Consider the following 20,490-nt stretch of genomic DNA (forward strand, 5'->3'; position numbering starts at 1 on the left):
GATTCACCCTGAGGGAACATGTTAGCTTTGACTGCACATTTAATTAAGTAGTCTGGTAGTGCAATTGTATTAGAAAGAATAACCCTCAGTGCTAGATTCCCTTCCCAGTGGAAATGAAGTTAGTGGGTACCTGTATAGGTCTATTAGGAATGGTCCTTGATACCATCTACCACAAAACATGCATCTAAAACCACTTGAGACTTAGAAACCTGTCTAGTGCAAGAAAATTGCAGTAGTCCCATTCTTCCTTCATTCACTTAAAAATGCATGCTGAACATTCCTTAGAGAAATAAGGTTTCAAATCAGGAAGATGGTTAGGAGGCTGAAAAAGCTGTTTCTATAGTCTGTGTTGTTGGGGTATCACAGAGATGGTATCACTCAAAAGGCTGACCAGTTTCTTAGTAAAATGTCAGTTTGCTCTTGTGCACAATGCTGGCCAAAAGAGGATGTTTGTAGCATCGAGTGTGTAGCATCTGAGAAGGGTGAGTTTTGCAGCTGCTGAGTGTTGGGAAAACCTAACCTGAAGGCTAACAGTATTTTGCTGAGCAGCTCTTAAAGCAGATCAGATTGGAATTTTGTACCCATAGGTAAAAAAAAATTGTAATAAGGAAATATTTTCATAAGTAATAGCCATTTTGTAATATCATAAATTAATCAAACAAAAACTTTTTATATGTATGCCAGCCATGTCTAAGCTTCTTCATAAAAATCTGCGGTGACAGAGTATACGACTTCCATAGGGATTTCTTGTAGCCATGAAGTGATTTTTAACACTTCAAAATCTCTTTCTGCTTAACAGCACCAAAAGCTAACTCCTTATTTGCATAGTGCTCGATGTAGACATGTTGTGTCTTGGCTGAGATCATACAGATGCTGTGTGACTGGAAGGACAGGGAATCCAAGGCTTAACCTCTGGTGACAATTACAAGACATTCCTTCCTGCTGTTGGCTTTAGTGAGAGCTACAAAGTGTTTGTGTGGGGGAATTTTTCAGTCTCTAATGTTTATAAAATATCCAACTGCTTTATATGAAATTCTGTGATGACCAAGTCAAACCTAAAGAGATACCTCGTTATTTTTCATTCTATTCTGTACTATAGTTCTCTTTACCAATCTAATTTCCATTTTTTCCTATGCCCCAAACTCTTTATCATAGGCTGCTTGCATGGGTTCAGCCATAAAATCATCTCTCTCTGAAAGAAACATCCTTCTATTTATTGTGTCTATTTTTTATGGGCACTTTGAATTTATTTAACAATACTCCACTTCTTCCCTTTCACTACATTGGAACTGCTCCTTCCTGTGTCGTTTGGAACTGGCCAAAGTTGGCAGATCTCAAATTTCTTTTTCCTCTTTGAAACGTGCAGATTCTTTCTCCTTCAGTGATAATGGGCATTGTGTTTCCTTAGAAATATTTTTGGGAGCCTATTATTTCTCAGCCACTTCAGTTGGCAAACTGAAGGCTTGGAAACAAATTAGCTTGGATGGCAGCCCAAGCTGTCAGAATGAGCCTTCCATTCATTACTGAATCATCCACCTCCTGCATTTAGATCTTCAGCCTCACTTTTCCAGTAAGCTTCTCAGTTGAATTCTTGGATTTATTTTTTTCCCTGTCACTTTTGAACTCACTACTCCAGTCTACTTCAGTTACAAGCAGACAGCAAAGCTACTTCCCCATTATCTGAACGTAATGAACTAATAACGCCAGTACAGAGGGCACAGCTGGTCATCATTTTTGGTAGAAGACATTACAATTGTATTTTTCTTGCATATTATTTCTCTGTGAGTTACCTGAAGCTGAAGCCTTGATCACTTTGTCAGGCAAGAAATTCCAGGTAAGAACAAGACGGGGAGAGCTGCTGGTATAGAGCTTGCTACTTCTTACCCATCAGGCTGAGATGGTGACTTCGAGTTAGATTTAGGTTATCTTTAATGTCTTTGTGAGAAGAAATTCTGCAGGAAAGACAAGAAGCTTCCAAATTTCTACTGAAAGTTTCTTATAAACCCTATGAAATTACCCTTGATTTTACAGTGCAATTCTGTCTGACTGAAATCCAGCAGAAGGAAGGGAGAAGAAGCAAATTTCTTGACCAAAACCCGTGTTCTCAACATGTGCAGTGTTAATATTAGAGACTGTGGAGAAATTTCCACTGGCAGTGCAGCTATTGGGGTAAGGTGTACAGGAAGGAACAAGTGTCAAACCTTGTAAAGGCTTAGAACATAAAGTTAGAAAAAATGCAGATACACAACAAAAAGTGATTTTTAGTCCTTCATTATTGGGTTTGAAGTTGATCCAGAAGAGACCTTGGATTTCTTCATGGGAAACATCACAGTTTTCCTTCTCATTTATTTCTAGAATCATCCATGCTCCTCCTGTCTGAATATAAACAGCACAAATTAGGACTTGGACAACAAAAGCCTTGGCCAAAGATCACAAGGACTTCACATACCTGCAGAACTGTGGAGAAAGCTGGGGAGGATTACTAGGCTGAGTAACAGTCTAAAGAAGGTACCTATTCCCTTGGCCACTATCTTGTTTTGCTTTCACACGATGTTTTGCTGCTTTGGATCTGTTCTCTTTATTCAGGCACTTGCTGATCTCCCTAAGCCCAGGTTGAGCTAATAACCCTAACAATTCTACTTCTGCTATGGTTGTCAACAGGAAAGTCAAGCATAAGCTAGAAAATGGCTTTTAAGTTTTAGATTCACAGTTCAGTTGTAAATAACTGCTGCTGTACACACACGCAAAAGCATAATAATGGCATGGAATGAACTGAATAATGCACAAAGTGTAATAGACTTTGATTTTCCAAATAACAGAACTCTTGAGATACAGTGAAAGCAGATCATGAAGAAAAAGCTTTTTCAGTTCTATCTAGCATGTGCATCTTCACCAACAGCACAGGAAGTATTCTGTCATGTGTAGGGGTGGCACCCTTGAACACAGAGCTGAGACAATGAGGCTGCTCAAGAACATCCATATGCCTCTGACTGTCAATAGCAGTAGAGTTATTCACAGATGTGGCCTGAAACAGGCAGAGCATCAAGGCAGCAAGAGCTTGAGGTTTTACCATTCTGCCACCAGCTGAAAACAAGTGTGCCAGCTATCGAATTGATAGGGAAAAGCAAAGCACATCAGGGCACACATGGGTTTTCTGTGGTGTATTGTGTGAACTGGGGTGATTTTCTAAGGCATTTTTTACTATGCCCACATGGATACTCACAGAACCATGAGTTAGCAAGGAAAATCTGACTGCTGTTGCACTCACTGTGATGAAACTTTATCTCTTTTTCCCCTAACCAACTTTTCTGAATTCTGACACAATTATAATTCTGTTACAAAAAAAAATAACTGGAAAATGGGATTGTTCTAAGCAAGGGAAGTCTGTTTCCTGGTTTGGTATGCAGAAATGTTGCCTCCCAAATTAAATATGTATTTAGCATAAATACACTTTGGTGGTTATTGCAATTGGGGGACTAATGATTTCCTTTTTTTTGCTGTGCAATTGGTTGTGTTTCCACACTTCTGGTGGTGAATTAACAACCTGTGGATAATACAGCTTCACTTGTGGCAGATGTCAAGACCCTTAATCAGAATTTGAGTAGCCTCAATTACATTTTCCTTAATTCACTTTGCGAGTGAAGTAAGTTAAATTGAATTAGGCCTACTTTAATTCTGAATAAATATGTTCACACAGATATTCAATGCATTTTAGCTAATCTGTTCTAAAAATTAATTCAGATTCTCTTTGCAGGTGCTCTGCAAGGTGCAGGTACAGTCTGTGGATGGTGGAGATGAGTAGGGGAGAGTAGAGGGTGCTGGTTATAAAAGCAGTGGTTGTGAGAACATTTGGGTGTAAAGGGTTGAGTTTTGGCCAACAAAGATTCTTGAGTGGAATGTTAAGCACTGCTTGGCTGGTCAGGAAGTGGAAGAGAAGTATAGCTCTGATGAATTCCATAGCAAACAAGAGATGTATTTGGCCACAGTGCACAAAAGTCTGGATTTTTTTGTGCCTTCTTAAATGAAATGTATTCAGATAGGAACTGCTTCATGCCTGGCTTTGCAAAACAGTCGGCTCTATGGGATGCAACTGTGATTAAGATGGTTTAAATTATACATACATAGACAGACAAGCTAAATGAAACCAAGAATGTATCTATTCCTTTATCTGTTAGCAACAGCAGAGCTTCTGAGAAGGATGAAAATATGGCACTTGTTCCCTGGTGCATCCCCCTTGGCATACGTTAGCAGGGGCTCAGGATTTCCTGAGCCAGAAATGGAGTTTTAAAGCAATTATTAATTGCTCATAATGGGTTTTTACTATGCATTGCTGAGTACCTTACGAAAAGAGAAGTGTTTACTATCAGGTCATTTGTATGTAGAAAGCAGTTTTGGGATTAACCCTGCAGTTAAGTGGCCAGTGTGACCATTTCCTCTTGTCAGGCACCATCAGCAAGCAGCCATAGCCCTTCAGTTTCTCTGCAGACAAACCCGTTACCAGTGTCCACCTTCAGAAAGTCTGGTTTGTAGCTCCCTGTTGTGCTGCAGGACCTGTACACACTCATGATCAGAAATGAGCTTTACCCTGAAGAGCTTAGAGCATAAACAGACCAGAGAGAAGCGAGCTGCCAGCAGCCAGAGAGGGAAAATGCAATGTTAGGCATGTTAAAGTGAGATGCAGACAACAAAATAGAAAATAGCTTTATGCATCTTGCAAATTTATGGTCCACCCATGTCTTAAACAAGCATAAAGTCCTGCTCATCCTCTCCTATAAAGGATATGATTGAAAAAGAGAAGATACAGAAAAGGGCAGGAAGAGATCTCCTAGAAGAGATTACATATAATAGGGCAGTTCATCTTGGAAGAGAGACAAGTAACACAGGTGACAAGCCATAAATGGTGTGGGAAAAGTGAATTGGAAATTACTATCCCCTGTTATAGCATAAGATTTAAGGAGCAATGAAAGGAATTTTCAAGCAGCTACTTTAGAGCAGAACAAATAGAAGTGCTTTTTCACATAGTGCATAATTCAGTTGTGGAATTTCTTGCTGACAGATATAGATTCAAGAAGCAATTAGACAAATTCATGGAAAATAGGTCCAGCAGGGGCTATTAAACACACTGATGCAGATGCAACCTCTGGCTCAGGAAATCCCTAAATGGCAGACTGCCAGAAGCTGGAAGGTGGAAGAAGCATCATGTTGGGCCTGACGAGCTTTTCTGTTCTTTCTTCAAGTAACCATTCTAGGTTGCTACATAGCATAGGTTTCAGGCCTCAATGGAAGATTGTGCCTCTTTCGCTTTTATTTATCCTTTCTTGAGCATTGCTCATATTCCATATATTATGTCATTTAATTCCCTTTCTTTACAGGGTTCTGTTATACTTGGGATTTTGATGTTTGACAGTAGTTGAATTATACAGTCTGAAGCATGAAGTATCAGCCTGCTTTCATGACAGCAGAGCAATGCATAAGCCACCGTATTAACTCTGTGGCAAAACACAGAGGTTCCACATCCTCATCCCTGCCCAAGTGAATGAATGAGAAAGATGGGCATTTCAGCACTCAGAGTAAGTTATGCAATCCAGGATCTGGCAGAAAAAGGTGGGGAGTGAATTCCAAAGTACCTACCAGCAGACCTTCACCCTTTTGAAGCACTTCCAGATTAACAGTCTGGTGGGACTCTGTCCAGCCATTGTGAAGAAAGGTGCTGCATTTCTAGACTGGACTTAGCCTCTCATCATTTCCAGTTACAGAAACCTGTGGATTCCATTAATTCAGCTGTAGAGGCTGAATTAAGCCAGAGAAATTGGTTTGCTTGAGTAATGACCCTGAGCGATGGAGGGCACCAGAGAAGTGTCCCCTGCCCCAGCTCTGTGATAGGAATAAGCAGCACCAGGGACAGTCATGGAGGAACAGTGGCAACTGCTGCCTCAATACTAACTTCTTTCACAACATTGAGCAAATCCTCTGTCCCTCCAACAAGTTGGTTCCCAAGGGTGAATATACCTCTCTGTTCTCATCTGCAGAGAGGCCACTGCTTCATCCCTTTGTCTGCCTTTTTATATCTCTTGGGTTAGGGCTTCACAGAGCTCCACAAACCCACCAACTATAGACCAATGTACTTGATACTCTTATTAATGCTGCATTCAGGTTCTGGTTCTGTGTTGAGTGATACCCTGCTGGTTCTGGGGGGAAATCTCTGTCTTTTTCCTTCTGTGACTAAGAAATGGCTCATATTGCATTGAGCTCATAGATTCTCTTTGACTGTTAAGTGTAACCTTTCAGCATGAAAGCTGCTGGTGCAGGTGAAATCAAAAGGCCTTTGTGAAAGTGTCTTAACAAGCCAGTGGCGCGATCATGTAAGCTCTCACCTAGCAATCACTCAGCCTGAGCTTGACCAGGCTCTTATATATTCCAGAAGACTGCTAAAGGTGATTTCAGGCATATTGTGCTTTCTGATTATTTGGCATAAAATAATTAAAACATTGCTTTTGCCCTCCTGGCATGTTCGTCCTTAACACTGCCTAAATGAATCACTTTCTGTTCTTCTGGTTTTAACTCAAATAGGACTGATTTGGAGTCACACTGTGGTAATTCCTGAGCACAATAAATAGAAGTTTTAGAGATGTGCCACTGTTGCGGCAAGTACATTATAACTGAGAGGCTCTAGGTAAACAGACTTCAGTGTATGTAGAAGATCACAAGAAACATCTCCAGTTTCACCATTCATAGTGCCACACAACACACGCCTCTTTCTGTTTAAGGCAGCATGTGTATTGCTCACTGGTATGGTCTAGCACTGTCTGCATGCAAGCTATTTTTGAAGGACTCAGGTCCACACAAGGTGCTTGTTTTCATGTAGTTTCTGTAGTGGAACTAAGCACATAGATTCCTCTACAGAACTGAGCCTCTGTTAATATAACAGGAAAAGATGCTATTACCTGTATGAGGCTGCTGCTAGAACCCCATTAATAACTAATTTTTCAGCTAATCTCCCTGGTTTTCAGGGTGTAAAATAGTGATAGTGAAGGTCAGTGATTTTCCAGAGATCCCATGGTGGGTTACTAGTAGGACTGTAACAGGAACCCAGACCTATCAGTTATGAGCTCCGAGTACTACATGCTGTTCCCTTTCAGGCTGGCTGTTGATTTAAAATACACTATTTACCAATAACTAGGTAATCTTAATGTGGCATTTGACAGGATGCTGAGCTATGTAAAACCACTCTGTAATGAGTTCTGCCCAGTTCAAATGAATTCCCTTGATGTATTATTTACAGAAGTATTTTCTACCCTGTAAGATTGCAAAGGGAGATACTGAGAAAAGAGAAGGATCGAGCTATTGGATACAGGCTGTTTTGCAGCATAGGGGGAAAACATAGCAGATAGGTGTGGTTTATGTACAGGAATGAAGTTGCCTGTTAGATTAATTAAGGCCAAAAATACATTGTCTTTCCAGTCCTTGAAGAAAGTGCCTCGGGAAGGAGACATAGGAAGCCTGGTTCTCATGGGCACTGTGGCACAGTGAAGAATGGAGGCAAGGATCTCATGGCAAGACAGGGGTGAGTCAGGAAAGGATAAAACCAGTAGGAGAGTTTCCATTTCTGATTCTCTGTTTTCAGCAGTGCAGCTGGTTTGCACACTGCAATAATAATTATTGTTTATTAGGAGCCTATCCATCAACTGATGCCTCAGGTGCCTCTTGCCATTAGAATATAAACCAGATTGGGCTGCTGCACTCAGTAAAGGGATCTTTAATCTGTTTCTTTCAGAACAACTACGTGACACAAAAGTCATTCTAAGGTTAAGTGGGAAGGAGTTCCTGGTAACTGAGGTTGTAGGAGAAGTATATGTATAAACAGTGTCTTTTTCCAAATACAATAACTTTGAGAGTTATGCCTGTGCTTCTTAAGGCAGAATAGCATGAAAAGAGTTTGAAGGTTGGAAGCATCTCTTAGTGCCTGCCCATTAAATGCCTGAGACGTGAGAACCAACTTTTTAAACTCTACTTTTATGATCGTCAAGTCTGTGACAGGTCAGCGTTTAGTCTATTATCTTATCAGCTAGTGGCTACATATTCATTGGAGAGAGATGAGCTGTCCATTATATGTATTTTGTACTTTTATGATGAAAGATAATTTGTGTAAAAGCATCCAGAGCGAAGGCATTTTGGGATGCTTTTAACATATCAAAAGAATCTGATCTGTATCTGTCTTTTTCCTCTAGCCAAATTATTCACCAGGAGTACTGATTCTTTTATTTCCTTTCCATTCCCTTTTCACACCGTATGTGTTAAACACTCTATTATCTTTTCTATAAGGGGAGCAGAACAGGGAGTGGTGGGGAGGGAACAAAACAGAGAAACAGAAATAAAGGCTTCTTGGATTATCTTTTTAAGATTTTATCCTCATTATTTCTTGTACCAAAAGAAGACATTTTTTCTTCCCTCTATACATTTCCCCCCAATGTTCCTTCATCTTTGCCAGATTGGGAGCGTTTAAAGGAGCAAAACAAACAATATGGAAGAGACTTTGACTTCTTTATAAACTTCTACTTTGTTATTAGGCTTATTTTGAATGAATTAATCTTAGTATGTGTCTCCAGTTATCCAGCAGAGAGGATGCTTCTCTAGCCACCAGATGGGAAGCTTGGAAGCAGTGCGAGGTAGTCAAGTGGGCTATGTGTTGGGGTCACAAATCTCATTTTTCAGGAGCTGGTTTTGGGGAAGCCAGAGCAGTTCGGAACGATATTCAGTCTTCTGAATCATGTAGGATATTGGAGATAGGCCACAATAAATTCTCTGACCACAAAAAAAAAAATTTTATTTGACTGGGAAGCCAGCTTCCACTCTTCCTTCTTTTCCATGTGTGCAGTGGTCATACAGGTTTGCTATGGAGCTGGTCTACTCACTTTTGCAAGCCTCCTAAACTTTAACCCCTTTTCAATTTGCCAATCTCTCCCCAACACCTTTTTCTTTTTGGACAGGACCTCTTGATTTTATGCCTTTTGACAGCTCCCTTGCTTTCCTTTTTGTTAAGTTAAATTTATAGACCTATTTCCAAGGAGCCATGGACATCCAGGGTGCTGAAGACCAGACATTAAAGCCACCATATAAAAGATTTAGGAAGTTACAAAGCATATTAGTCTGGTAATGATTATTTTATGGTTATTGCATTTACTCTCAGATACTTTACAGCACATATGTTGTCTTGAAACAAACAAGTGAGTTGCTCCCATGAATGAAAGGAATGGCTGAGATATGACTTCATGTAGCAACGGAATTCATAGTGGTGAGCTTCAAGTGCCTGGTTTTGTGCAGGGTCTTGTCTTTGTCTTTTAAGAAAGGTCTTCATGCTCTTATCACACTTTTCACTTCCAAGGGCTTGCTCCTGATCTATCAAGATGAGGAGTAGCTACTTGATTTAAGTCAGAGATTTGTAGCAACATAAATCTATGGTGAGATCAGTCACCAGCTCAAATAACTGAGTTTCCCTAACAACCTTTAACTGCAGTCTGCAGAGCTGGTCAGGCCAAAGCAGTAGTTTCAGGGGAAAAAGGAGAATAAGTAACCTCCTCTGCTCTAGGTCCTTCCCCTCTCCTTTCCCTCTGATTTGGGTTGACAGTTGCACTGGTCTTCCTCAGTCTCATCTTCCCAGTGTGTCACTACTCTTGATTTCTGATTCTCCTGCTCCTATTTCTGTATTTCGTAGCATTTCCCTTTGAAACTCAAGTTGCCTGGTCCCTGCTCTTCTTCCTTTATCACCTCTCAAACACAGAGTTGTGCTGCTCAGACTGCTACTTAGACACTTCTTGCCCTTGCTCATGTGCATGCAGCTTAGGGTCCATTACCTAGTTCTTCCTAAGCTCGTTTTAACTCCCAATGGCAATTTTCTTGTTGAATTCAGTCTCTTAGTCATTGGCCTTATGAGTTTATGCCAAGTTTTGGACTGGCTTCTCCAATTATTACCTTCTTTCAGAAAGCCATCCATCCATCAGCACAATTAAAGCAGCTCTCCTTCCCATTCCAATCAGGAGGAAAGGTGTTCCTATCATTCAGTACGTGCTTGCTCTACATGCAAAAGTGCATGTCTGCATTTTGCCTTCAGTAAATAGTCCTCCTGCATTTTTAATGAGCTTGTCCCTAAGTAACAGATTGTGCCACCAAATGCTTTAAATTTCTGTCTTTTCAGATTCTAAAATAAGTTTTTGCTGACTTTTTGTTAGTGATGGCTGAAGGGGATGGTTTTCAAAATATGCATGGCTGGCACCAGCTGAAGATTGCTTTTTATTTTGCTCATGCTGAGTGTGCTGGCTCTTTTCTCTCATTTATCCAGGGAAGCTTGTTTAAATGTCCCTTGCATACAGTAATTGAAACCACTGTAGGAGCTCGAGCTCATAGCATCTTTCTCTGGGCCTCTGGAACTTCCTGGGGGTGAAAATCTGTGTTTAATGATGAACTTTGCCGTCTGAAGCCTTGTGTGAGAGACTATGCAAGGAGTAAGAGAGGAAATACGTTGGTGTGCTCCCTTTTAATTCGGGAGGTAAATGAGGGCACTGTGGGTCATGGCTATAGGTGTCAGCTTCAGGCTGAAAGAGTCACCAGTTTACACAACAGCGTATGTGGAGCCTCCGCCTCTTGCTTGTTCTGAACTGAGAACTTGGTGTGGAGAGAAGCATGTTCTTACTCCTTAGCTGCTGAAATAGATTTGGCAATGTAAAATCCCAGGGGTGCAATGGTGCTTTTTGAACTCAGTTCAGAATCAGTGACTTGAGTCTATTCAAATGTTCAGTTGTGGGGCCAACCTTCCAGCTGATGCTACTCAACACACGTTAATAAAGCCAGTTACATTTTATGGATGGCAACAAAGCCATATAGACTTAGCTTTTTAAGAATCCAGCCCTGCACCACTTATGAATATTTCATTGTAAGTGCTGTAATATGGAAGGATATTTTAAGATTTGCTTTCAAAATAGGGTAATAGGATGGTTTTGGGTGAAATAAGAGAGGGAGGAGTTTTCAGGAAGACTGCACAGCCACTATTATGTGGTATCTTGTATAACCCTAATGTTACACCCAAAGGATGAGGCCTGAGAAGAACAGGTTGTCATCTGAAGCCAGTGCGAGCACACCAGGCTGGGATGTAACTGAAGGAAGTAGAAAAGTGAGGCGTTAATTTTGTTTTTCATGGTGATTATTTTAATGTTTCAAAACCGGGAAGAACTAAACTTACTCAGAGGCTTATGATACATGGGTCTGACCTGGTAGAGTATTGTAGCCTCATCAAGGTTTCTGGCATAAACAAGAAACTCTGGTATGAGACTGGAAGAAAGCCATGAACAAATTGTCTCCTGGGAGAGCTGAGAAGGGCCGGGATGAAAGTGAAAAGAGGGGGAAGTGGGAAGGGGAAAAAAAGTTGTGCAAGGTGCTGAATGTGAAAACAATAAGCTTTGATGTGATGAGCATTGGCTGGGAAGCAGAAGGATCTGAGGATGGCAGAGAAGGTAGGTGACTGTGGATAAATGGACTGGAGGGGATGAGGGCAGAAGCCTGGAGGGGAGAAAGCTGCAGTGAGATGAGGCGTGAGATGACTAAGCCTTGGCTGAAAGGCTTTAGCATTATAAATTGGGCAGATTTAATGGCAGCTTTGACATCTGGGAGAAGAGGGAGGAAGAGCTAAAAATGCCCCCAAGAATATGAGTGTGTGCAAAGGACATCACCACTGGCAATGTGAAGAGGAAGGGAAAAACACATTAACCTCCCCCAGAGGCAAACAGTTCAGAGGCTGCTTGTGCACAAGCAGGTGGGGGAGCAAGCACCAACTGTCCCCTTAAACCCCTCTGGATGTCCTGCAGCAAATGGGTGGTGTACAGCTTTCCCCTGGGTTGAAGGAAGGGGTCACACTCCTGTCAGTTCAGCGTGCCAGCACAGAGCTTGCTAGGGAGGTGGGAAGTAGGTATTTTAAGGCTAAAATGAATTACTTCTCCCAGAGCAAAAGGGGATGTCAAGGAAATGATGCGGCTCTCTGTGATACCAGTTTACTGTGTGGTACCTGAAGCACTGTATCTCATCCATTGTCTTTATCTCATCCAAAGCTCTGCCCTGGAGCTCTTTCTAGCCTGGCTAGCTAATGCCTGGTCCATGTAGAAGCAGGCTGCTGCCCTTCAGGGCTGGATGTGGCTGCAGTGCTCATGGGGAAGCTGTGCCAAGGCATTTTATTGTGTATAAATATTGCAGTCCCTGAGTCCCTGCAGATCCCTAAAGCTCCTTCTCCAGATCTGGTGAGTTTGCTCTGGTTCACATGGGCATGAGGCTGGTCCTCGCCTTCTTCCAAAACACACCACAGTGTTTGCATGTGGTCCTGCCCAATCTGGCACACCTCTGCAGAGCACTGATTTTCAGTGCAGACATTGTCAGCCTGGGTCTCTTAAACCCACGAGGTTGATGCCCACAGTTCATCAGCACTCCGGAAAATCCTGGGCAGATGGCTTTATAAATTCAAGGACAGGAAATGATAAATGCCAGTATGGCTGTGGTGAGAATGTGGCTGCTCAGGGTATTAAAAGGATGGCATTTCACAGGGAGCCTCTCAAACTCCTGTTTTCTTTTCTAAGAATGCCCATTTTTCCCAACAAGCCACTTTCAAATATGCAAACATTGAAAGATCCTGGGTTAAATTTGTCCCTTCCGTAACTCCATGGACTTCAATAGAATTGCACCAGCACTTTTCCCATCTTTTGTAGCTGATTAATTTATGTTCATTTTACTTCTGCGGTGCCAATGAAAGATTTTAATAGACCCTTATTGTTCCCTGCAGATACCCCCCTCTCTGTGCAGAGAGGCATCAAGCTCTTCCGTGGGTTGGCATTGTTGTTCTTTCTCTTTTTGATTTCCTTCATGTAACAGAAAGAGATTACACTGGGGGAGCTAACTGTGTACTTGGCTCTCCAGGGAATTCAATACACGCCTGCAATTAACCTGCATTGAACTGGCCATTGGATGTTGCAATTTCTCCACAATAAACACAGATGGTAGGCAGTTCTGACGGAGTATTTGTATACTGCAGGTTGGCACAGCTCAAGTCAAAATAAATACAGTTTCCAGACGGCACAGATCCTTGCTTCTCCTTTCTGCTTCTTTGACAGAGGAGGGGAACATCTGAATAGGATCCAAAAAAGCTCCTTGTTTGGCCCCCAAAATAAATATTTCCCCTAAAACTGAAGTTGATTTCAAATTTCAGCCCCTTCAGTCTGTCAGGGGGACAGGAAGAGGAGAGAAAAAATTCAATCAGGATTTAGCCAGGAAAGTAATTTAGTGGGAGGGAAAGTGCATTTTAAATTGCACTTAATATCGCAAGCTCTCATCTTGCTAGTGCTTGGAACGCTGCACAGCTTTACTCCTCTCATGGGCAGCTTGAGTTCTGTGGATTAAAATAAGATTTGGAGCTTTGTGGGCGAAAATACATCTTTATGTATTTCTCAGCCTAGAAAGCGAAGAGACTATGTTCCAACTGGAATAGCTTTTCCTTTACTTGTTTGGGGAGGGAAAGCTGTGGGTTGGAATGAGCTCCTCATTAGCTATTAATTATTTTTCCTCATTCACAAAACCAAGAGGTTTTTTCCTTCATTGCCAGAAATGGGCTGTCTGCAGGAAAGCCTCAGCTCTGGGAAGGTTTATATAACATATATATAACATATATATATATATATATATATAAGCGCACTGTTGTTAAGTTTAAAGAAATTGAGCTAAGCATATAAAAAATCTGCCACCAGGGTCAAACTTGATGCCATGTGTATTTTTTTTTTCATTAAAGGAGTGCAGATTTGGAGCCTGAGCTATTATTTCAGGTGACTTGAGGCCCTCCGGGGGCAGCAGTGAAATGGAAAAGAGCACGGCAGCCTGCTCTTGGATCTGATGCTCACTGAATCTGAAAGGTCATGTCATGTTTTCTGGCAATTGACTCAATGGGTTTGGATTCTACAACATAAGGTCGGGCCGTTTTCACTCAGCACATGTTTACTGGGGTATGTGCCTTCCAGTTGTTTTCACATTGACCTTATTACCCTGCCACACTGATGAGCCTGGCACAAAAACTGCTTTTTGTATTGCTGTGTGCACCACTCTCCCTCTCCTACTCCTTCCTATGTTGTAACTTTAGGCTGCAGATGGAGGATTTGGTGCTCCTAACCCCCTGCTTTCTGTGCCTCTGTTACAACACAGATGCACATTTTGGAAGGACAAGAGGGTGCAATGGGACTGATGAATGTTTGGTTCCCAGGTTTTGCAACAGGAAAGCTGTGGAGGAGGGGAGGCACAGGCTCTGGGTTGTAAACTGAAGCAGGAGGGTTTACAGCCCCTTCTCAGTGCTCCTGCAATAGATGCAGCCACAAGACACTAGGAGAGCAGGGCTCACAGCCTGGGGCTGGGATGTGCTCCACACTGGGCAATGTTAAAAAGGATGGAGGCAGCAGTTCCCTCTTCCTTATGGTAAACCTGCTCCTTCAGTGCAAAATATACTGGCCAAGCTTTACAGGGATAAACAAAATGCTGCTGCTATTTCTGCGAGCACATTGGCAGCTCTCTCCTTGCAGCCACAGAAGTTCTTGTGCTGACAACACAATATGCATCTCTGCCACCTTTTCAGGCTTAAAAAAAGTGTTTTGGGCTTCTGTCAATTTTTAGGAGTTATAAATTAAAGACGAGGAGTTTATTATTACTTGGAATGCTCCCATGGTTTCAGCAGTCTGAGACAAAAAAGGACTAAGATACTTGCAAAAAGTCATTGGATAGAGGCAAGGAAATAAACCCGTGAGTGCTTTCTTCTATGAATGCATTGCTTAACCTTGTCCTGCCACCCGTTTATCAACCCTGGCTGCTCCAACAGGACAGAAATGTTGCTCTGCTTCGTCATTGTTTGAATATTGCTCTTTCAGTAAGGTCAGAGCAGACTTGCAGCCAATCCGGGAGTCAGAGTGCGAGGCACAGTGTGGTGCTACATGGGAGTGTCAGGACCTTGGGAGATGAGAGGGTTGGTTCTGGCTTGGACATTGCAGTCCAAGCATGGCACTGGCAGGTTATTTTTGGAGACAGCTTCATCAGTCTGCTGAACAGAAGCACTGTGTAAGACTTAGGGATCAGTTATTACCTTGGGCATGTTGCTATCAATAAAATGAGAGCCTGCCTCCAAGGCGTCAAGGAGTGCCTGTTATATTCCCATGATGAGGGCAGTGTCACTGGTCTTTGCCACTGACCACTTTGATTTAAACATAAAAAATAAGTAAAGCATTATAGTCATTATTTGCCGTCAGGATGGCTTTTGTCTGTGAGTTGCACTTCAAGGGGAAACTTCCTGCAGAACTAAGAAGGAGGCTTTCTTGATGCTATGGGGAATGAGCCATGACTAGATTCCTAAGGCAGCTATCTCCCATATCCTGGTGGTCTGAATATCTTCTCAGGATACAAAGCACCATGCAGAAATACCCAGTGTAGCTCTGGAACAGAATCATACAGCCGTGTTAGCCGTATCAGCCTGTTGCTGCATGGGGAGACCCATACACAGGCTAAAGGGCTGATAATTGCTGAGGAGGAGGAGGGTTAACACATTAACATAGCTCAGGAAGTGCTGATCATTCTATAAAGACACACCAGCCTGTTTGGCATGGGCTTCATGTGCTATGTAAGCAGTGGGCAGTGTAGGAAAGCCTGTCATGGCAGATTATTCCCAAAGTCTCTCCCAGAATGTAGCTGCTCATGCGATGTTTAGAACCTTAATATTTGCAAGACGTGCAAGCTCATCTGATTCTGCGAGTCCATCTTGGGTAAAGCACTGCCTGAAGCTTTCTTGAACCATAGCCTGGCTTTTGTATTCACAGCATGGACACTCTGTACTGAAAAGCAGGGACAAGCTGCAAGCACAGCAGCTCTAGAAAATACTTGTAAAAATGTATTTGTTAAAGTCTGGAAATGAGTATTCATCTCACCTAGAGGAGCAAGGTTTGAGGAACACATGTCCATTTTAACCTGAAATAGTGTGGTTCCGGGTGACATTCCCTTGTTTTACAATCATATCAATTAGATTATTTGCTTTGATTCTTACGCTTTGACTCTCTTTTCTGAGCAATTTTGTAGTGCTGTGTATGTATACACTTTCACTGGAAGCCATTTTAACGGATCAGATTGCTGATTTCACAAGAGCCTTCTTGGAAGAGTATTCGAAACTCAAGTAGTTTGTCTTGGAAGGAAAAATCCAGTTTAAACTGTGTGATACCCTTTCTTAACTAAGATTGCAAACACCCTATGGCTGCCTATTCTGTTCTCACTTTAGGTGACGGCTATGGATTAAGAGCCTGAGGCTTTGGCTAACATCTCTAGGCAAGGCAACGCATCCCCAGGGTCTAATTCAAGGGAAGTTGTGCAGGTGTCATAATTAGCAGTTTCCTGTTAAAGCTCCACAAATAAGCTGTAATCCTCAAGGCACCAGTCTTGAAAACCCCTTGCAGATTTGTTTTCAGACCAAATAATATTCATCTGTAACCTTTTTTGTTAATTGCCAAGCAGCACATTTAACTGCCCTGGACCCACTGGCTTAGATTTTGCCAAAAATCAGATGTGAACAGGGATTAATGGTTCCAGTTGTTCGCACTAGCTAGCCACCATGCCGAGTGCAGCCTGCCCTTAAATGAGGCTGAGGTGCACAAGAGTTGACTCAGAGCTGAGTGGAAGACTTTGGTTTCCTATGTTATCCCTCCTCAGCCTTCAAGGCCAATAAACATGTCATAAAGGGAGGAAAAACTGTGAAAACTTAGGAAGCAAAACAGAGCCCTTAATGGTCTTTACATGTGCTGCAGCCACCTTCCAGTGAAAGTTGAGGGCCCAGCTTTTGTAGCACTTGGACAAAGAATGTCTCCCCCTTCCAAACACAACGGCACATGGACTCCCAGCACAGGGTTCTTGGACTACAGAACGTTGGCTGCGTGCGTGCGCACATGTGTACACATCTGCAGCGAGGGGGAAAGGACAGAGCGGGAGGAGCGTGTTAACTGCAGTGTGAGTACATGTGAGGCTGATGTGGGGAAGTTCCTCAGCTCCCATGATCAGAAGGGCATCTGAGGACTTTCATGTTTTTCACAGTAGAATAAAACTACCAGTGCCAGCTGGAGCCTTCAGCCAAACTGTATGCCTTAGAGCTTATGTGTTTCACATCACTGAAGGCTACAGAATACTTTCAGCTGGCATTGCATTCCATTTGATATGTCTGGGGATGGAGATAGCTAGTTAAATAATCACATCGGCTGATGTGTTAGCTCAAACAATGGCTCCTTTCCCCTCCCTCCAAACACATTTTGGGAGTATTAGTTTGGGAAGAGGGGCACCAAAGCTTTTCATCTCTGTTTTCTTGATCTGTTTCTTTCTTTGTTTAGCCTCTAAGTGTTGACAGGTTGTGATGATGTTACTTCTCTCAGTGTGAATTTTTGTGAGAGGAAAAGAGAGATCTGGTCAGGTTTTTCAAACAGATCAGAGATAAGTCAGAGAGAAATGAAAGCTTCAAGGCTTGTTTATTCTGAAGGGTAGAATTTAGCCTTGGTACTGGATAGCCTGGGTTGGGGGGGTTGAATAGGAAGCCATTTAAAATAAACTCAGTATGTGCTATCTATTAAAGTTGCAAGTAAAACCCCCAGAAGTTCTATACATGCAAAGCACAGGGGAACAGCATCATAATTGTGCTATTTAAATGTAAATAAAATAAACTATGGCCAGCCAGGAAAAATCCTTGGTCTGCAAAAATCCCTTTAAACCATGAAAGCAGCTTCTGGGGTACTGATGTGCTTATGGAAATACCTACCTGGTGTTGTGACTGTACCAGGTTTGCAATGGTCATGTCATTGTCTAGTGCATTTCCTGTATTAGAGCCACTGCTGAAATTTAAGATGTGTTTGTCTGTGATTCAGATATGCAAAATGGGAATTTTGGAGCCAGTTAGATATACGAAGTCTGTGGCTTTCAGTGCATGGGTCTAGAGGTTATGGATAGCGTGGCAGAGGGAAAAATAACACATAAAATTGTGGTCAGTTCATTTTGGAAGAGAAGTCTGTGTTACCAACCAGATTCTAGTGATGTATCAGGGTTAGGGTTTGTTTGGAAGGGCGATCTTCACCAGAAGCTTAAAAGCAAGAACCAATTGGAGTTTCTTGAGTGAGCTCTAGGAAGAGAAAAGGGGGATGCTATTGGGGCGTAATGCATCCCACTCTGGAGTTTCCAGATGCAAACCTGTTTTGCTTCCCAGTTCTTGTACGGCTTACTGTGCTTGTCTGCAAGCCTGATGCATTTCACTTCAGGTGACCTCAACCAGCATCCTCTACCATAAAAAAAGAAGTAGACAATCCTTAATCTTTTAACCTTAAGTGTCACATACAGTAAGAAACCCTGGGCAGACGGACAGGAACAGATTCCAGCTCAGCTGGACACCTGCAGGGCAAATGTAACATCTTGTGTTCATTTCCTCTTTACACACTTTGGGAAGGAACAGTATGAATGCTTTGGTGGTGAGAAAGCTTTTCATATGGATGTAAATGAATAAGGATGAAGGACAAGGTAGAATTTAAGTAGTTTCTTCCTTGTAATGTGTATTACACATGAGTAGGCAAGAGATCAGGTTCCCTTTTGTTGCTGGAATGCTAAAACTGTGGAGTTTCATCTGGTTTAATTCCAGGATCAAAAAGCACAGGGAGGGTGGACTATTAGGAGGATAATACATGTGAAATGGAATGGTTCCTCTGCTCTGCCGCTTACCTGGAGATGGAAGGGGATTTTACATAAGGGATTTCATCCTCCTTCATGGAGCCTTTGAAATGCTGAACCTTCTGCATCAGTAGGATTGTGTAGCTGTGTCTTTTCTAAAGTTTTCATGCAAGGGTTTTCTAGGAACCCTGACAACTTCAGCAGCTCATCACATTAAGGCTACATTATGTCAAGTTATGTCACTCTGGAACCCTGTTGGATGCCCTTTATATTTTTGCACTGACTAATTAAAAGGGGGTCAATCAATGCAATCAATGGCAATGAATATGGGGCAGCAAAAAGAAATGCTTTCTCACGCAGCACAGGAACTTGCTGTCACAGGAGGTTACAGAAGCAAATGCTGTGGGTGAATATCAAGATCTGAACCTTTTAATGAGATTGCTGATCTTTGGAAAACGTTATGCATGCAGGAATCTGTATCTCCCTCTCTTCTCTCCTGCCATTGCTTCTTGGTCCTTTCTTAACACATTTTCTGTATTGTGTAGCACAACACATTAGGAGTAATTCATTTTGTTCTGAAACCTGAGGCATGGGTTGCGCTGAGAGGCAGGTCAACAGAGCATGAAGTGGGGGGACTGTGATGTGCTGGTCTCAAACCTACTGGTGCTTTAGTAAAAGGACTTTTTTTCCCCGCTCTATGATCTAACCTAAATATCCCATCTCTCCCTGCATTACTGAGGTCTGTGCATCAAAAGGTACCTTTTGATAATCAGCACACAATGTTCCTATTGCAGCTACTAGAAGTAAATGAACAATAACGCCCTATAATGAAAATGGCCTTGTGAATTCTGAAATACTTAAAAATGTACACTGTGTTGAGGAACCGTTGATAACTTTGAGTTATTCAGGACCTCTCTGCATCTAGTAGCTTTTCCCAAAGTTCACGAAGCTATTTTGATAGACTGGAAGCTATCCTGCCATGACCTCGATGCTGCTTTGCTCCAGGCTCAGTATGCTCCTTGTTATTAATCTTACCATAGAAAGCCTTGAATAACCTGACTCGAGTCTCTCAGTGATGAACAGTGCTGGGTTATGCACCATTTTGATCATGAACTCTTGTACATTGAAATACCCTGGGAGTACCTGCTCTGAGTGTATGTGCAGAATTACAAGTCCCATAGTTTCTGCCTTCTGGATCTACAAGGGATAAATCTGAAGTTTAGCAGAGAGTTTTACCTATTTGTTATTTTAACTGAATTATCTCCTAGCCAGTAAACAGGAGCTTTTATTAGAAACAGGCCATAATTTTTGAGAGTTCAGAATTCCTTCTCACTAATATTCATGTGTTCCTACATAAATACGCTACCTCTATGCCTTTTCTTGTGCCATTTCTGTAAGACTCATTTCTAACCTTCAATGAGCTCTTCATTTCAGAGAATTAACTCATCTCCCAGGTCATTTTTGTTTTGCTTAGGCTTCCTTTTCATGCTTAATACTAGTCATCTACTCCAAGCTGCTGAGATTCATTTTGAAGTCCTGAATTACTGTATCACTATGTGACCTCTTCATACATTGCAAGCATTGAGACTGCTATAAGATTCAGAAGTGAAAAGAAGAGGGAGCTGTATCTGATCTCTCTTCTGATAAGTGCAGGTTCTGGCATTTTGGGCAGTCAGGAGACAGAGGTACCATTTGAAAGTGAGAACAAGGAAAGCTGTTTGGAATGGGATTATATGCAACATACTAGGG

General features: G+C 42.1%; 1 long non-coding RNA gene across 1 annotated transcript in view; it reads left to right on the plus strand.

Annotated features, from left to right (window-relative positions):
• LOC133221971 (uncharacterized) overlaps positions 1–20,490 on the plus strand; it is a 149,408-nt gene that overhangs the window by 15,013 nt on the left and 113,905 nt on the right. The window contains exons 4-5 of the long non-coding RNA XR_009728134.1: positions 2,356–2,508; positions 5,373–5,570. This is a non-coding gene — a long non-coding RNA (uncharacterized LOC133221971). The remainder of the gene's footprint in view (positions 1–2,355; positions 2,509–5,372; positions 5,571–20,490) is intronic.

Source organism: Neopsephotus bourkii, unplaced genomic scaffold (assembly GCF_033783945.1).
Source record: "Neopsephotus bourkii isolate Nb327-2 ecotype Australia unplaced genomic scaffold, CSIRO-AGI_Nbou_v1 NB_1572, whole genome shotgun sequence".
Classification (NCBI taxonomy): domain Eukaryota; kingdom Metazoa; phylum Chordata; class Aves; order Psittaciformes; family Psittacidae; genus Neopsephotus; species Neopsephotus bourkii.